The sequence below is a fragment of the Anolis sagrei genome, chromosome 1 (assembly GCF_037176765.1).
Source record: "Anolis sagrei isolate rAnoSag1 chromosome 1, rAnoSag1.mat, whole genome shotgun sequence".
NCBI lineage: Eukaryota > Metazoa > Chordata > Lepidosauria > Squamata > Dactyloidae > Anolis > Anolis sagrei.
In genome coordinates this window covers 74,729,143-74,747,421 of record NC_090021.1, presented here as the reverse complement: position 1 = coordinate 74,747,421, position 18,279 = coordinate 74,729,143, and positions in this window count along the sequence as shown.

The following is an 18,279-nucleotide window of genomic DNA, read 5'->3' as shown; positions in this document are numbered from 1 at the left end:
GTGATGACTCAGGGCACTCTGTACATTTATAATATCAGCCAGGATGCTTTATGTCTTTAAAGTTGAAGCATCTAATAAAAACTACTCAAGAGAAAGAGTTTTGCTTGTAGTTGATTGGAGACAGCCGTGCTATCTCTGAGAAAAAGAAAGCAATTGGATGCTTCATGTTCCCAACTGGGTAGAACACCATTTTCCTTTCTCAGAAACAGATGGAGCCTGTCTGCTTCTCCATGGCTTCCAACACACTGTTCCACAATGTTACCCAGGCCTTCATTTTTGTGAAGAAATAGCTTTGTAATTTGTTTTCAATAGCCTGGCTGAGATCTGGAAGATGTCGCTCTAAGCATGTGCATCGTAGCTTATTTTTACCATCAAACATAAAGCATGTCTCTTTCATACTCTTTCATAGTATACAACTATAACGTTACGATTCTGCTTTATGGCAATATTCTATGGAATCCTGGGGTTTTTAGTTTAGGGAAAACATTGGAATTCTTAGCCAGAAAACTCTAGTACTTACCCAAACTACAAATCCTAGGATTTCATCAAATGGCATGATAGTTGTTAAAGTGCAATCATAATGCTAGAACTGTATAGCAAGAGAAGTATGGAAAGCAATGTGTAACAACTTCTTGAGGAGGAAAGTGTGGAAGAAAGCAGAATTGGGGTCTAAGAATTTACATTTTCAGAGTTCAGACATCATTAAAAGGTCCTTTTCAAGAGTGGAGTTTTATTCATTAGTTAGCTGATTAAATAACTGTTCAGCTGTAAGAAAAAGTACAGCTGAGAACTGTGGAGATGATTGGAGAGGAAAGAGAAGAAAACAAACAACTATGGAAACAGATAAAGACAAATAACATTGTGTGTTGAGCCCCTCCACTGAAGGATTCCAAGAGAAGGAAGGTTTCAAGCTGCAAGGGAAAATGTGTTCTGAAACATCAAGACCCATTATGTTAAAACCCTGATCTTTCTTTGTTGCAACTGTTCTTATACTGTGTCAGTACTTGAGCAGAGCCTGAGAAGCCAAGGGAGAGCTGTCCCCAAGGACAACAGAACAAGCAAGGACCCCTTCTTTGCAAACAAAGGAGGGGACTGGGCAGTGTTGTACATTTACCATACAATATTTCCCAGATACCAACCAGAACACAAGTGGCCAAATAACATAGGAGTGTAATCAAGAGGCAAACATTTTTATTGAGAAAGAACACAAACTTTTGCTTTTGCCTAAGACTGCAGGGAAGGTCAAAATTCTGTTCTATTCCCCTTTTCTCCCACTCTGTTGAATTGAGTGTGAACAATCCAATTTGCAGCAACTGAGGTAGGCTGAAGCCAAAGAAGTAAAGCAGAAGGAATGAAACTAGGATAATTTAAAACCTGTGAAAACGTGGAGCGACAAAAAATTAACAAGGACTGTACCATGTTGTTATCTGCCTGCTTCACTGTTGAGAACTTCGGATCATGCTCGGTCTGGTTCCTCCCCTGTGGCCTTGCTCCCCTGGGAGTACATTACTTCGATGGCTTTACCTGCAGGTTCACTGGAACACACAAGCCCCCTCACCATGACAAGGTGACAATCCATCAAGGCTGGCTTGGCTGGCAATGCTTAGTGATGAAGTGGTATGGCTGAATACCAAACAAAGGTAGAAGTTGTATTACCAGATTGTCATACCCAGCTTTCCTCATAATGGAAGTTGCAGTTCATCAACATTCATCAGGCTGCATGATTTCCACTCATAGCAAATAGGGTCTCTCCTCCCCTTTTAATCACATTTTAAATTGTTGATAGTAAATATTTAACATTTAAAAATCAAAGTTAACATGCATTCACTAGTACATGAACACCACATTTAACAACATGCCTGTACTCAGTGTTTGCTAGTTTATATGTTTGTTGTCTTTGTTTGTTTGCTTGCTTTGTCACTCTCTCTCTCTTCCTACATCATTGTAACTCGTAGCCATTTTCTTTTCTTTTTTCTCTCTCTCCCTTACATTAGAGCTTGTATTTGATTATGTGTAAGGAGTTTGTAAGCAAAGCTACTTTATATATATTTACTAAGCCCTAGGAGTTGGGGGGGGGGGGGAGGCATGAGCCTAGTTCTGTTCAGCTTCTACCTTGCCACTTTACTCTGCTAGACAGACCCACTGCTTTCACACAGATTTTCAACAACTTCCAGTTGTTTTGAACTAAAGTTTCCATAATTCCTGACCATTTGCCATTCCATTAGGGGTTTCCAGCATAGAATCAAAACAACTGAAGGGCCAAAGATTCATCACTATTATGTAGCCCAGTGATTGCCAAAATTTGGTCCTCCAGTTAGTTTGGACTTCAACTCACAGAAATCCCAACCAATTTGCCAGCTGTTAGGAATTGTGGGAGTAAAATACCTGAAGGGCCACAAGTTTGATACCACTACTTCAGTGACACCAAATTCAGTTCACTCAAGTTAGTAGGTATGAGAGGAATGCCATCCTGCCCTTCTTATTAGGCTCAGGCAAAACCAAACTGCTACCCTCCTAAAATGAAACATTTTCTTCAATAATAAGTTTTACTTTTTCTGTTTCCTGATCCCTGTGTTCATATTTGAAATATTGGAGGCTAAGCAATTCTGCAAGCTCCCAGTTACAATTATGCAGGAAGAGAGAGTGTGTGACAAAGCAAACAAACAGAAACTAGCAAACACTGAGTTCAGACATGTTGCTAAGTGTGGCAGGGGTTTCCATACACTAATTAATGCACGTTAACTTGGATTTTTGAATGTTAAATATTATTACTATCAACAGGTTAAAATGTTATTAAAAGGTGAGGAGAGACACTATTTACTAAGAGTGGAAATCATGCAGCCTGCTGAATGTTGATGAACTGCAACTTCCATGATGAGGAAAGATGTGACATTCAAAACAGGGATCTTCCAGATTTGGAGCTCAGTCTCTTGAGCCTGGCACTACACCCGCTCTCACAACTGTAGCCCAGAGTGAAGTTAAACAAGGCCAAGGCATCATCCTCAATCATGTGTACACATATACACACAATCCGTAGCCCATAGGGCTTTGGGGAATGGGGGTGGCACTAGGCCTTGTGACCAGAGTAAAGCAGCTTGGTGCTCCTCTTGCGTTGTGGCCATGCGGAGAAGGCAAAGCCTCTCTCTGTCACCCTCTATCTGTCTCTGGCTGAGATTAATCACACACTCCCTGCACATTGCCCAGCCTCAGGCTAAACAGCTCATGGAAATTCAAGCACTGTTTAGTCATAGTTGGAATATGATCTGTGAGGGCATTGTGTGTGCATATGTGTGTGTGGCCAGGGTCTTTGCCATTATTACAGCCTCGGTCTTGGTTTTTTTTAATTTTTGTTTCTTGCTAATTATTTTCATGTCTGGAGTGAGCTGTTGGGGAGAAAAGCCGGGATGCCACAGGCAAGAGGGAGCCCTGCATGATTAAAACATCCACTACCATGCCGGCTCTGTGCGGTGACACATGGTCACAGTGAGCAGTGTGTGGCTGTGAGCATCGATAGACTCAGTGCGTCACAGCTAACAGCCCGGAGGTGACTGGAGTTTGGGTTCTGCAAACATTGCCAAGCCTCTGGGATGGATTTATTTTAGGGTTTTGCTGAAGAAGTAAAATTAAATATTAAGAAAGGCAGCCGGGCATATCTGCCTTTAAACAAGCAGAGACGACTGGAGAGGATATCTTTCATTTTAGTTTAATGTGGATAATGAGATAAAATGCTAGCATTGTTTGTAGAACTCCACAATATCAACAGTTTCTGCTTTCATTTTTGCATCACAGCCCATCTCCCTTATGAGACATAGCACATGTGTTCACCTGTGTACTCCCTGATTTAATACCAAAGAAAAATGTTGCATACATGCCTTTGGACCAGATTAAAAAAAATAGAACTATATCTCAGGAGATTAGTTATCTGTACATAGTGTCTGTCTATTATGGCTTGGAGTGGTATAAACTTTCTGCTTCTTGAACCCTTATCTGAATAGATAAGTAAATAAGAGAGATATACAATTCATTTTCCTTTCCATTGCCTGCTGAACAAACAATTTGGCCATATTCCTTGCAGACACTGCTGCATGTGCCAATTTATGAATCTACTATTGCTGAGTAAGATTTGTGTTTGCACATTCCCAGGGCTACAGTGGGAGTAAATCCCATCAATGCAATGGGACTTACAATCCAAGTTGGCATACAAAGGATTGCAAGAACAATTTAAGAAACAATATTAAAAGTGACCCTTTTTTCAAAACCTGTATTGGTTGCAAAAATCAGGGTAACTTTGATGTCTTTTTAAAAATAGCTTATAAAATAATTTCTAGGATAGGTTAATTTGATTAAATTTGTTCTTAACTATGACAACCAAACTTAAAGTGCAAACAAGTTACTTTCAGTCTTGTATCACATATGCATTTAAAATGCTTATTTAATTGAATAGTTTGTTAACTATTGCAAGCATATTCCAAAACAGTAAATAGAAAGCAAATAAAGGCAACAACATTCACTTGTACTAATCTAGAATTTGGTTAGGATTTTAATGGTAGTACATTCATTTGTACTAGATTTAACAGTATACTCCTCTTGTTACAGAAAAATATGTTAGCTTCAACTAATGGTATTGTGAGTATGCAAATAATGCTATGCATACATTTTATTTTATAAAGGGAACAAACATCATTTTCAGTATTAGAATAACGTCATCCAAACTAATCTATAGATGTTTGATCTTTCCTGTATATCTATCAGACATATCATAATCAAACCAAACATATTTTGGTTCTGTTTAATAAGATGACCATTTATGGTGTTAGTCATTAGCAGGTTGGTTGAATCAGGAATGCCTGAGTGACATTGGTTACCTTGCTTCTTTCTGTTATGGCATGTGATCTTATTTTGGGAGAAATACATTAGTTGCTTTGGGAAATAACCTGCATTGGGATAAGAATGGAAGAATGGAGTCCTATTCATTTCCCTGTATATGTGCTTCTGCATTGCTTTGCTGGGCTGCTGGTTTGCAGAAAACTTGGCCATTCAGAATATTTAACAAGGAACTCCTCCTTTTTTGACCTTCTGGGATATTGAAGGGTTCCATCCTGTTACCAAGGGCTCATTGTAGTTCACAAACTTTTCAAAGCTCCATGTGTGCCTGGTGCTCTGGAATATCTATGTTAAATAGTTACAGGAAGAACTTATTTTGATGTTAGTGGGCTTGGCTATCCATATGTATAATTAGAGCTTGAAACCAATCCTTTTTGTGACTATAACATTTAGAATCTGCCCAAACATATGCATACACACACAGACAAAACCCTCTTCCAAGCATTATGCATAATTAATAGAGATATTTTTGGAAGCCTCTGCAGGCACTGTAGGAGCAAGCAGTCTCTGTCTGTGAGGAAGGAGTGTGGAGACCAAGCATGTTATGTCTGCCTCTCCATTGCTGCTGTTATCATCCTCCGAAGAACTTTGCAGGTGGAGACTGTGCAGCGCGTTGCTGCAAGTTTTGTAAGTTTTGACACTGCTAAAAACCTTTTTAGGCCAAAAGGCAGGTTGCAAATATTTTAAGAAATCAACATACTAGTGATTTTGATTTTGCCTTCCTTCCAGAATATCAGATCATGGACAATTTGCTTTTACAGCGTAGCATGTTATTGCTATCCAGTCAAGGTCCAAAGCTTGCATCAGACATTCAGATATATTCCTCTGAACACATTCATAATATGTGGTATGTTACAAAGTTACAGCTTATGTTGGGCTGTTATAAAGTTCATACTTCCTGGCTTTAATAAGAGAAATCCCCTCCCCCTATTTATGATTAAACTGTGTTCGGGTCTTATAAATAGACACTCCAGGATTAAACACACAGGCACTCACAGGAATTAAAGCAACCGTATGCCAGTTTGCTTAATCCTGCTACATTGCATAATCAGTGCATAGAGACGTTGCCAAAAACATTGCTGGAGTGCTTGAAATAAAGAATCAGTGCTCTTAACAGCACATTAGCAGATGCTATTTGTCTTCCTCTTTGCTTCCTTCACCATGTGCTAATATGAACTTTTCATTCCTAAAGTTGTTGGTTTAAGTCCAGCACAGATTGAGAGTGTCAAAATGGAATAAACTGAATTTCCCCAAAATGGGACATGTGCAGCTAAAGAATTTCCAGTAAGAATGGATGAGGACAATTATTAGAAATCTTAGGGAATAATTACATCAGGAGAGGGTAACTATGGTTCTTCAGATGATGTTTGCACTGTACACCCTCTCATCATTCCTCACCATTGCAACTATGCTGACCATGGCTGAGAAGGCTGCAGTCCAACAGGTTGCCTCCACCTGAATTACATGTAGGCAAATTCAGGACAGCATTGTTTTGTTTTTAAGGACTTTTGGGATCTCTCAGAGAACAAGGGTGGCCCAAAAAAGAGAAGAGTCTTAATTAGCCAAGACAGGCAAACGACAGTTGAGATGATGCTACACTATCTAAACTGTGATCATGCTAAATCATTCCTAACCTGAGCATTTTAGGAATGGTCTAACTAGCTAGTCCTTCACTCCAATCCTTATCTGACCCACCTTTTTTGTTATTCTGCTGGCAAAGAACAATCGATAAAGAAGTTCTGCCTTCAGAAGGACAGTTTTGCCAGAAGCAGAGGTCTGGGCCTAAACACAAACAAACAAACCTCTAGCTAATTTCAGAAGAGGGTGGCATCATCTGAGCATGAAAATGACAGGAGAATAATTGCTTAGGTTTCTTTGTTTATTTGTTTTACAGCACTGCTAATGCCCAACAAAACCTAAGAAACACAATGACAATAATTCAGTTCTATAAAACAGATAAATAAATAACAGCAACATGTGTTTGCACGTTTCCCTATTCCGAACATGACCAAATATATTGAAGCAAAGTATTGTGACAGTTCCTGAAAGCACCCTGGCCCCATTTACTTTTTAACAATAGAGCAATTGATATATTGGAATTTCATAATAAACTTAATTTCTGAATTAAGTTATTGCTTACATTATTAATTAAATGAGACAGCATTAAAGGACCAACAAATGTTACATTTCCCACCAGTTTCTTTATCCAAAGCCTAGGTTTTTTTTAAAAAAAAAGTTTTCAAATATATTCTTGCTTTTTGTTTCAACAGAGTAGTTGATATATTGGAATTTCATAATAAACTTAATTCCTGAATTAGGTTATTGCTTACATTATTAATTAAATTAGACAGCATTAAAGGACCAACAAATGTTACATTTCCCACCAGGCTCTTTATCTAAAGCCTAGGTTTAAAAAAAAATGTTTTCAAATATATTCTTGCTTTTTGTTGCCTTAAAGCTGAGTAATTCCACAAGATCAAAGGCATATATTTTGTTTCTTAATAACCGTATGTCATCTTAGTTAATCCCAAGGTTTAAAAATGTAAACAAATCTTAAACCAACAAGTACCAAGGATAGGTTGGAAGCCAGTGATCTTCTCTGTATCCATAGAATCATAGAATCATTGAGTTGAAAGAGATCTCGTGGGCCATCCAGTCCAACCCCCTGCCAAGAAGCAGGAAAATCACATTCAAAGCATCCCCAACAGCCTCTGAGATTTCTGCTGCTGAACAGTAGGCCTGGGTAACAATGGAAACATTTGTTTCTAAAATCGATTTGTATTTGGGGGTTTTTTTTGTTTCGATATTTAAAATAATTACAAAATTTTCCTTTTAAAAAGTTCGATATTACGAAATTTCGTAAATGGTAAAAAATTAACGAATCGATTTCCGAAACAATAACGAATCGATTCGTTAATGGCGGACGCGACCGCGAAATACGCTAAAAAACCTCCAAAACCTTCTGAAGCTTCCCTCTCCCTCTGTTGTTGACTGTTGGTGTGATATTATATTTTTTTTTCACTAATTAAACCATAAAACTGGCCCAGACATGCGGAAATAATAACAAAACGACCTCAAAACAATAACGAAACAAATACAATATCGAAATACGAAGCATTTACAAAACGTTTTTGAAAATTCGTTTTTTTAATAATTGCTCCAGAATGGTTCGTTATCGTTTTGTAATTGAAAAAATTAACGAATTATTAACGAATTACGAATTAATGAAACGAAACCGCCCAGCCCTACTGAACAGCTCTCACAGTCAGGGAGTCCTTCCTAATGTTGAGGTGAAATCTCCTTTCCTGTAGTTCGAAGCCATTGTTCCATGTCCTAGTCTCCAGAAAACAAGCCTGCTCCCTCCTCCCTATGACTTCCCCTCACATATTTATACATGGCCATAATGTCTACTCTCAGTCTTCTCTTCTACAGGCTAAACATGCCCAGCTCTTTAAGCCTCTCCTCGAAGGGCTAGTTTTCCAGATCATTGATCATTTTAGTCACTCTCCTCTGGATACATTCCATCTTGTCAACATCCCTGTTAAATTGCCCAGAACTGGAGACAGTGTGATTCCAGGTGTGATCTGATCAAGGCAGAATAGAGGGGTAGCATGGCTTTCCTGGATCTAGACACTATACTCCTATTTATGCAAGCCAATCCAGTTAGTTTTCTAACAATGTAGGGAAAAGTGAATTTTGAAACTTTACACCATGAGACTTGTTCTGGGATCCATGTTGGAATTCCAAAAATATAGGATGCTGGTATTACTGAGTAGGCACAACAATGTCAACAAACAGAATTGGTATCATTTTTAAATATGTTGTTAGCCACCTTCAGTTCCATTCTTGAGAAAAAGGCAGGAATAAAATGATCATTACTACTAGCATAAATAAATGAATGAATAAATAAGAACATTAATTCAGCAATTTCACTCTTCTCTTTTTGTATTTCCTCTATTTCTTTTCTTTTCATCCAACATAGTGCATAATGCAAGCAACTCTGTGCCCTGTGGAAATCGACAGGATGTATACTTTCATCTGGATCTCAGCAAAGTACTTACAACTGGATTCGCTTGCAGCCAGTTAGGATGCACAGAAGAAATTCTATAAATAGGCTAATATTTTCAAAGGTTATTGTGTTACCAAATCAGTGTTTTCTGTCTTCCACTTCCCCACTGAAATTACAAACAAATAGGTCTAATATAATGCTTCAGTTGCTTCATCTTTGCCCTGGGCTCTTTATCTTCTGGGTGCCTCCATTTAAAACTGTTCAACGACAATGGAAATCAGTATTTCAAAAATACTTGAAGAATAAGGCTCAACCTAATATGCCTCTGAAGAACTTTCCATTTCCAATGCAACCATACCGTTCCTGATGATCTCAAAGCAAATACTGAGGGGAAAAGAGGTGTCCCTTGAAAGGCAGTGCCATCTTTCATTAATATCATCTGGCTAATCAAAACAATAATGTCATTGATTTTTAGGGCAGAGATATGAAGGAACGAGGGAGGCTAATATGGCACTCAATCCCTGACATGATTATAAAGAAAGGAAAATTTGAAATGGCTTGACAGAATTCTTGGTCTAGGTAGAGCTTTCACATGCCAAAAATTGTCATTCTTTCTGCTCTGTTTCGCTGGCTGCATAAATGACTTGTTCTTTGATCTTTCAATGGCAAAGGAAAATCACAGTTAATATGTAAAAATGCCGGGAACCCACAGGTCTCAAATATTTTGCTCACTATGAGAATGCATTGTTATGTATATGAATGATGCCTGTGGTTATTAAAACCACAGAAGCTGTCTTTTCTTTTTGTATTATAACTTTATAAATTATAGTAAATCCTTGATTGAGTCTGAATTGATGCTTTTTATATGTGCATATGTTTCATTTTATTTTATTTATTGTTCACTTTTATGTTTGCTTTTAGGCACTTTGTGCCATCTGTAAGATGCCCCAAGTTATTATTATCCTTGATCTTGCAATCCTATTCAGGCCTATGCAGAAGAAAATGCCAGTGACTTTAATGGGAATTAGTCTTGACTAAAAGCAAGTACTGTCTGAGGCTTCTTCTACACTGCCATATAACCCAGATTATCAAAGCAGATAATCATCTGCTTTGAACTGGATTATATGAGTCTAAACTGCCATATAATCCCATTCAAAGCAGACAGTCTGGATTTTATATGGGTAGAAAGTGTCTGAGACCCCATCTACACTAGTATATAATGGGATCTTGGAAGTTGTAATTTTACAAGGACTTCAGCTTTTTCTGCCAAAGAGTGCTGGTGTCTCATCAAATGGCAAATTCCAGGATTCCATCACACTGGACCATGGCAGCTAAAGTAGTGCCAAACTGCATTAATTCTACAGTGTAGATCCACTCATTGTCATAAAAAGAATGCGGTGGGACCTTGGTATCTGATGGGGCTTGATTCCAGGGCAGAGTGTGGATATCAAAATCAGTGGATGCTCAATTCTTATTATACATATACAATGGTGTAGTAAAATGGTATCCCATACATAACAGGAAAATCAATGTTTGTATTTTGTATTTTTAAATATATATATATATTCAAGCAGTGTATGAACGAATTTGTAGATATAGAATCCATATATACAGAGGGTTACCTGTATATAAGACCTGTTAAAGTTGAAACAAATGATTAATTGATTAATTTGATTTGTTGTAATTGTTGGGCTTGGCCTCATGTTAGCTGCCCTGAGTCCCCTCTGGGGAGATAGTGGCAGGGTATAAATAAAGTTGTTATTATTATTATTATTATTATTATTATTATTAATTGTTGGAGTTTTATTATGTAATGCACTAAAATGTTATGTAAATTCACACTTAGATGCCTATGAGGCTTTGTCTGCAAATGTTTTATGTGTCTATGTTGCTTTCTTCACTATTTACTTTCACTTGGGCTTGCCAGATATGTTTGCAAAAGTCTCATAACTTGAGCTAAATAAAGGTTTGTAAATAGAAATGGAGATGTCTTATTGTAAATGAAATTTTACATGACTTGTTTTCACGTTGTGGTTGTTATGGATACCTGTGGAAAAGCAAGTCCAACAAGACCAGCATTTCTAATAAGAATAATAATTTTGGGAGGATATTTGTTTATCATCATAGCAATGACTTAGTTTCAAATTTAGAAAATAATGGCCCAGAGACCTGGTTAGGGAAGGAGGCATAGATAGCCCTCAGTGCTCCAACCTCTTTGCTCAAATACTTCTTTTTCTGTCTCTGGAAGAAAAGGTAAACTACACGTAAAAGCTTCCAAGGTCTACATTTCACATAGGTCACAAGTGTGCCCTGCACTATTTAGAAATACCACCACCACCACACCTGCAAAAATGGGAATTTGCTTCCAACCATTTCCAATTTCTTTTCAGTATTTCCCTTGCTCTTTCTGGCACTTTTGCAGCTTATGACTCCTAGAAGGTACTTGTATAAAGAAAAATAGGGAACAGATCCACCAGTTCAGAGAGCAGCATTTGTATTTCAGCAGCCTGGTACTGTTCTCTTTTGATTTCCAGAGACCTTTTGTACTCCTTCTATTCATTCAAAGCTCTTTGAGGGTTTTTCTTTCCCTCCCTTCTCCAGATTATGGGTGCATGCAAGGGCAGAGGCTCATTGATGAAAAACAGGTCAAAAGGCATCCTTTCTGTAATAGAGCATGCAATCTCCTTCCTTGCAGAGTTGTTTATTCCGTGCTTGCAGGCATCATAGAGGACAGTGGCTGAAATGTTTGTGAGTGCGTATACAGCAGAAACTGGAAGCTGTAATAAACTGCACATATGCCCAATCCAGAATTAGGGTTTCCATTTGATTACATCAGCATTGGGTGGTACTGTTAATCTCAGATTTCTCTCTCTTTCTCTTTTTGTCTCATGCATGCGTGAACATGCACACGCATGCATACGGTGGCATGAAGTAACGCTTGAATTCTCGACTCACTGAAATAAAGGTTTTTGCAAGACATCCTTATTTTAAAAAGCAAATAAATTCAAATGTTAACAAAAGGTTTCCTTGGCATTTCCATTTTAAGAACAAGGATCTGACTTTTCTAAAAGTCTGTTTCACTCAATTTTCTTTCTACAAAGAGTTTTTAAATAAAATCATCTGTTGGAGGAATGATCCATCTTCTCTGCTAAAGTGTAGTCCCTTCCACCCCAAGGTAACTGACTGTTACCATAATACCAACTCCCCATGAATGGTAATCATGGCTGGCATTTTTATGAAGATCATCTTAAAAATCTACACATGTACTTCAAAACTCAGATCAAAATGGCTCTGATTTGGATTCCCGCTCCCTCTAAAGAATTTTGCATTTCCATTAAAGTACAGGCTTTTTGAGGTTAGTAAATGCTTGCAAAACCATCCTGGTCAATTTGGGACAGGTCTAAAGAGATATTTGGTGCAAATTATTTGTACAGCTTGGTTGTGTTGTTGTTGTTGTTGTTGTGTGCCTTCAAGTCTTAAAAAACAACACATAATTATACTTAAAGTAGAAATCCTTTGTTGTAAAAATTTAGAAACAGTACTGTTTCTGTATGTATTCACCAATCTGTAGATTAGACTGACTCTTCAAGAGTAAGTTAGCTTTGATCATACAAGAAGTGAGTTCTGCCTGAACCAATTTGAAATGTGAGGTGTATATAATAATCAAAAATATTTCCAAAAGGTACATTTCAAGCAATGCAACTCCAACACAACTATTTCTGCATTTCCAGACGGTAAAGGTGAGGGATGAACAAAATGATTGTATCCGGAGGGCTTAAAAGGTAATTGGGAGGGTAGCTACACCTCCTAATAAAGGTTATTGGTTTACCTGACCAAACGTATTCTTCCCTATGAACCATCAAGGCTGTTAAGATCTTCTGGTGGGGCCCTGCTCTCGGTCCTGCCACTTTCACAATCATGTCTGGTGGGACCGAGAAACAGGACCTTTTCTGTGGTAGCTTCTCAACTATGGAACTCTCTCTTCCAGTGGCTGTGCATGCAAATCCGTCTCACCAACATGAGGAGAGAAAAGACCATTTTCAGGAGTCTGGTCTTCTCCTGACTCCTGATTGGGTTAGAATCATAGAATAATAAAGTTGGAAGAGACATGAGACATCTAGTCCTATCTCCTGCCATGCAGGAAAAGCACAATCAAAGTGGGAGGTACAGATGGACAGATCATCCAGCCTCTGTTTAAAAGCTTCCAAGGATGGAGCTTCCACCACACTATGAGGCAGAGAGCTCCACTGTTGAACAGCTCTTACAGTCAGGTGGAAGCTCCTTTCCTGTAATTTGAACCCATTGCTCTGAGTCCTGATTTCCAGGGCAGCAGAAAATAAGCCTGCTCCCTCTTCTTTTTGACACCCTTTCACATATTTATACATGTCTCCTCTCAACCTTCTCTTCTGCAGGCTAAATAACACCAGTCTTAAAGTCGCTCCTCAAAGCACATAGTCTTCCGACTTTAGTCACCACCCTCTGGACACTTTCCAGCTTGTCAGTATCTCTTTTGAATGGTGGTGCTCAGAATTGAACACAGTATTCCAGGTGACATCTAACCAAAGCAGAATAGAGAGGCACAATAACTTCCCTTAATCTAGACACTATATTCATTTTGATGCAGCCCAAAATCCCATTGGCTTTTAAAGCTGCTGTTGCATCACACTGTTGGCTCATGTTCAACTTGTTGTCCACGAAGGCTCCAAGATCTTTGCTCTGAATTTTCCCTGAGACTTTCAAATTTCCACTGTGACTTTGCTCTCATAGGCACATTTACATGGATATTTTATCCAAATTTGGAGGGAAGGGGGAATCAGCTCCATTGCAGCTGCATAATACATGGAGCTGATTTCAGTAAATATGATTACTATGGCCTTGAACATAAATAAAAGTTGTGGGTTGCTCTGAATTTTCCCCAATAATTTCAGAAAATGCAAACAGTGAGCTGGTTCCAAGATGGAACCAGCTGCAACTGTTTCCATGGTCATCCTGTATTCCCTAACATGTGCTGGATCTATTGTGCCCCTCCAGTTCTCACTGTTGCTGTAGCCTCCAGGCATGACATGGCTAGTGGCCATCACTCGTTGCCTGGAGTGATGTTGACTGTGTGCAAAGATGATCAAAGAAGGGAAGGAAAAAGGAGGGGGAAATTAATCAATTCCCCTCCTTTCTCCCCCATTGCACTGATATCCTGGCCAATGTCACTCAAGGCAACAAGACAGCCATCAACTATGTTGAATCTAGAAGCTTCTACTACAATGTGAAATGGAAGGGCACAGTAAGGTGGTCATCCAGTGATGCTTAACTGGATTTGGCACCACTGGAGAGTGAGGACTCTTATCCACCACCACAGTGAACTGGAAACTAGTGATAAGAACTCCCTCCTGCTTTCACAGTGGCTCAGGGGCTGACAGTAGGAATCATCCCGAGGTCAATCCATAGTTTGATGCTCTGGATAGACCCTAGGGTTAAGTGTCTATGCAGAACCACTGTAAGGGACAGGGCTGGTATATGGCTCAATTACAACACTGCACTGAGCTATCCAATGTCCCTCCTCATTCACAGGTACTTTAGAAGGCAAATAATAAGGAGTAGATCTCTTCTCCATTTATGTGTCTAATTTGTTTCTAAAGCTGTCTAGGTAAGGGCAAACATTTAGGGAATAGGAGATTCCTTAATGTGTATTTTAATGCAAAACCTACTAATTACAATTTCCAAATCAATACACAAACTCAAGCATAGTTGTGAATACATTTTCACCCTTCATATACATTAGAGATAGTTATGAAGATAAAATGCTAAAATGTGCAAAAACTCTCACAGAGATATGTATAACAAGCAGAACTATATATAGTAATGTATACAACTGGAGAAATATGCTCTGAGGTGCATACATATTTTCATAATTTCCAGGCATTTTTAAAAAATGTAAGTTGATGTAAAAATAGGACAAAATTATTTTAAGATTCTGAAAAAGTGACAGCCAAGATATACCAAAGTTAACAGATTTGTCCATCCCTGACATTATCATATCCCATAGCAGCGAATTCCATACTATCAGAATATATTGCATACTTTTGTTCAGCTCCTTTCAATTCCTCCTTCTCATCTCCTTCACAATGAAAAAGTCCCAGAATTTTAGATTCCATTTACACTGAAGAGGCTTCTAACTCATCATTTGAGCTGCCCTTTCCTTCACCCTTTCAGCGTTCTTAAGAGCTTCAGGAACCAGAAGTGTACACAGTATTTCAAACGCAGCTGTGTGTACCATAGGTTTATTTAAAGGCATTATTATACTGGCAGTTTTCAAAATCCCTTTCCTAATAATCCCAAGAACTTGTTTTCTCTGCCACATGGCTGTTGAACAGTAAGCCTTCCACCATGACCCTGAACTTTCCTTCATACAATTCGTTTTCTTTTTATTTTGTAAATCAGTACTTGAAAACCCCGTTTTCCTTTGGTGTCGTGCAGAAAAACTGGAGTGGGAATCACTGGTCCTTGTCAGGCCAGCCTTGTCAGAAAGCAGTGTGAAATGGTTGCTTCAGGCAGCTGATCTGGACTGTCACATAAAAGCAGCCAATTGTTAGTTGTGGAAAAACTGTTTTCTTAAACAACAGAACATACAAAATGTTTGTTTCCTTGGTTAGTTACATTGTTTCCTGCCTTTATCCTATCCTAACAAAAAGAACAAATTAAAATGCATAATAAATAAAGTTACAATAAAACAAGTTATGTTAAAATGTCATGAAATTATTTAAATCTTGTAAAATCATTTCAAAATATAGCAATCATAATTAAAATACAACATACACTTCCCAGAAAAATGACTCACTGGTTCTCCTTTCGATGTTGTTCTGGTTTTGTTATTGTGTGGCTCCTCTATGGACTTTAAAGCTTGCACAGTCATTTATAAGAGCTTGTTTGGCCTTAACAAATGTGTTACTGTCCTGTGGAGTTTGATTAATTTTTTCCATAATGGACTATCACAGCTACTTGACCATTTCTGTGACAGTAGAGATAAAGTGTTCCACAAATGCAGTATAAAGAGCTAAGTATATATGCATTACAAAGACACATGTGCAATGTTTCAGTTCTTAAAATGTATGTCGAAACTAAATGGGAAAATACATTATTCCACTTTGACGGCAGTGGCTGCAACTCATGGAATCCTGAGGTTTGTAGTTTTTGGAAGAAACTAAATTCCCTAAAGTGGAATTTCCAGGATTCCATGAGATGCAGACATGTGAGATAAAGTAGAATCATGGTTCAGGCTAAATCTCCCTTATCCAGAATGCTTGATATAAGACTTTTTCAGATTTTGGAATATGTGTATTTATATGTACTTCGTGAAGGATGGGTGTGGAGAAAGGGGGCTAGTCATATGTTCAGCACCCACTGGGTTTTTCTTTAAGGGCTGTTGGTGCATTTTCTACCCTTTTACCAAAGAAGCAATGAAGGGAGGGGAAATCCTTCCATTGGCCATTCCCTGTGAGTGTATCTCATTTTCTCTGGACTGAACACATGTGGCAGCCAATGAGGTTGATCTGCCCTCATGGCTGTTTCCACACCATTGGTTGGGTAGAAGGCAAACATGGAAGCATCTGGGATGTCTCCTTTTTTAAAAGGGCATTGTAAAAGCGCAGTTAACCCTCTGGCTTTATAAGTGGTCCTTGAAGAAAATGTGGTGGAACCTGGACATGCTACTAGCCTCCTTTCCCCAAAGGCAGAAGTGGGAAGTTGGTGACAAAACGTGTTGAAGCTTGGGATTTCAGATAAGGAAAACTCAACCTGTACTGAAGTTGTGTAGCATGTCAGAGCTCAGAAAAAGAAAAAGAAAAACAGGAAGAAATCATTTAGGTAAAGATGGGAAGCCATACTTTCAGAAGAAAGCAAACATACACCAGAACATTGATAGTTTCAGCCCAGATACATACACTAGCAGGAAATGGGGTGTGTTCATGTCATGATGGGGAGTCAGTAAAGTCAAAGAGATCCAAAACTGTGACATGAAAGAGAATAGACCTTTTTTATGAAGAAATGTTCTGAGGACTTCTCTGTAGCCCTCTCCCCCATAAATCTGCTAAAGCACTGAATGAGTACAAAATGAGTGGTGGAGGCTCCTTCTTTGGAAGCTTTTAAACAGAGGCTGGATAGCCATCTGTCAGGGGTGCTTTGAATGCAATATTCCTGCTTCTTGGCAGGGGGTTGGACTGAATGGCCCATGAGGTCTCTTCCAACTCTTTGATTCTATGATTCTATGAAAATTAATATAGATATGCATCTATAGGTACAGATTTAAAAATTTGGGACAGGTCTTTTTATGAAGAATGCTGAAGGCATGCATGGAATTTTAAAAAGACAATCCTATCTTAAGTTTTAGTTCCAGCTTCAAAAGAGCTGTCCAAGGTTCTTAGCTCTATCCCCCAAACAAATTTAGCACTGGCCATTGTAGTTTAGAATAAAACCCAAGTGGATTCACTTCCCCATTGCCATCAGAATTGTCAGCCTCTGGTGTTCCTGATCTATGGATCTGTCTAGCCCTAAACTGCAAATTCCAATATTCCACAGGTTAAACTTTATTCTATCTTCTAATGCACTTAAACCTTACTTTCGTCCCTCTGATCCTCTTCTAGATATACTACATGGCTTGCTTATCCAGTGCTTTAAACTTTTAATCTTTGCAACTCGCCCTGCCCACTGTGATTACTGTGATTTTATATTGTTTGGTGTATTCATTTATATTGTTTTGTGTTTTATTTTTTATTTCCAGTATATTTTACTGTATGTATTTATGTTGTATATTTGCTTTGCTGTATTGTTGGGCTTGGCCTCACGTAAGCTGCCCTGAGTCCCCTTGGGGAGATGGTGATGGGGTATAAATATATTATTATTATTATTATTATTATTATTATTATTATTATTATTATTACTAAAACCAGGACAGATAAAGTAGAATCCTGGAACTATAACTATGTAGAGTGGAAAACCTCACTGATGGTATCAAAGAGTACATTTACACTGACTGCTTAGTGAGTGTGTATGCGAATCTGCCCCACAGATTGTCCAGATCAATTCAGGACAATACTACTAACATGGATTTTCCCAAGGTTAAGCAAATTCAGGACAAAACCAAAATCCTCTATCAGGATTCAGGTGTCTTCACTCAAGTTAGGACCAGTCAAAACTGCTGCGTGGTTCCTAACTTGAACTGGCAGTAGTTGTCTTGACTCTATTCTGCATTCCCCAGGCTCAGACGACCCAAGGATATGGGATGACAATCCCCTATCATCTGCTTCCTCTGTGTTGTAGTGTTGTCAGCCACCACACCCCGGCCTACCTTTGTGTGGGCCTTTTGTTGACACTAACTTGAGTGTCTGCTCATTCAG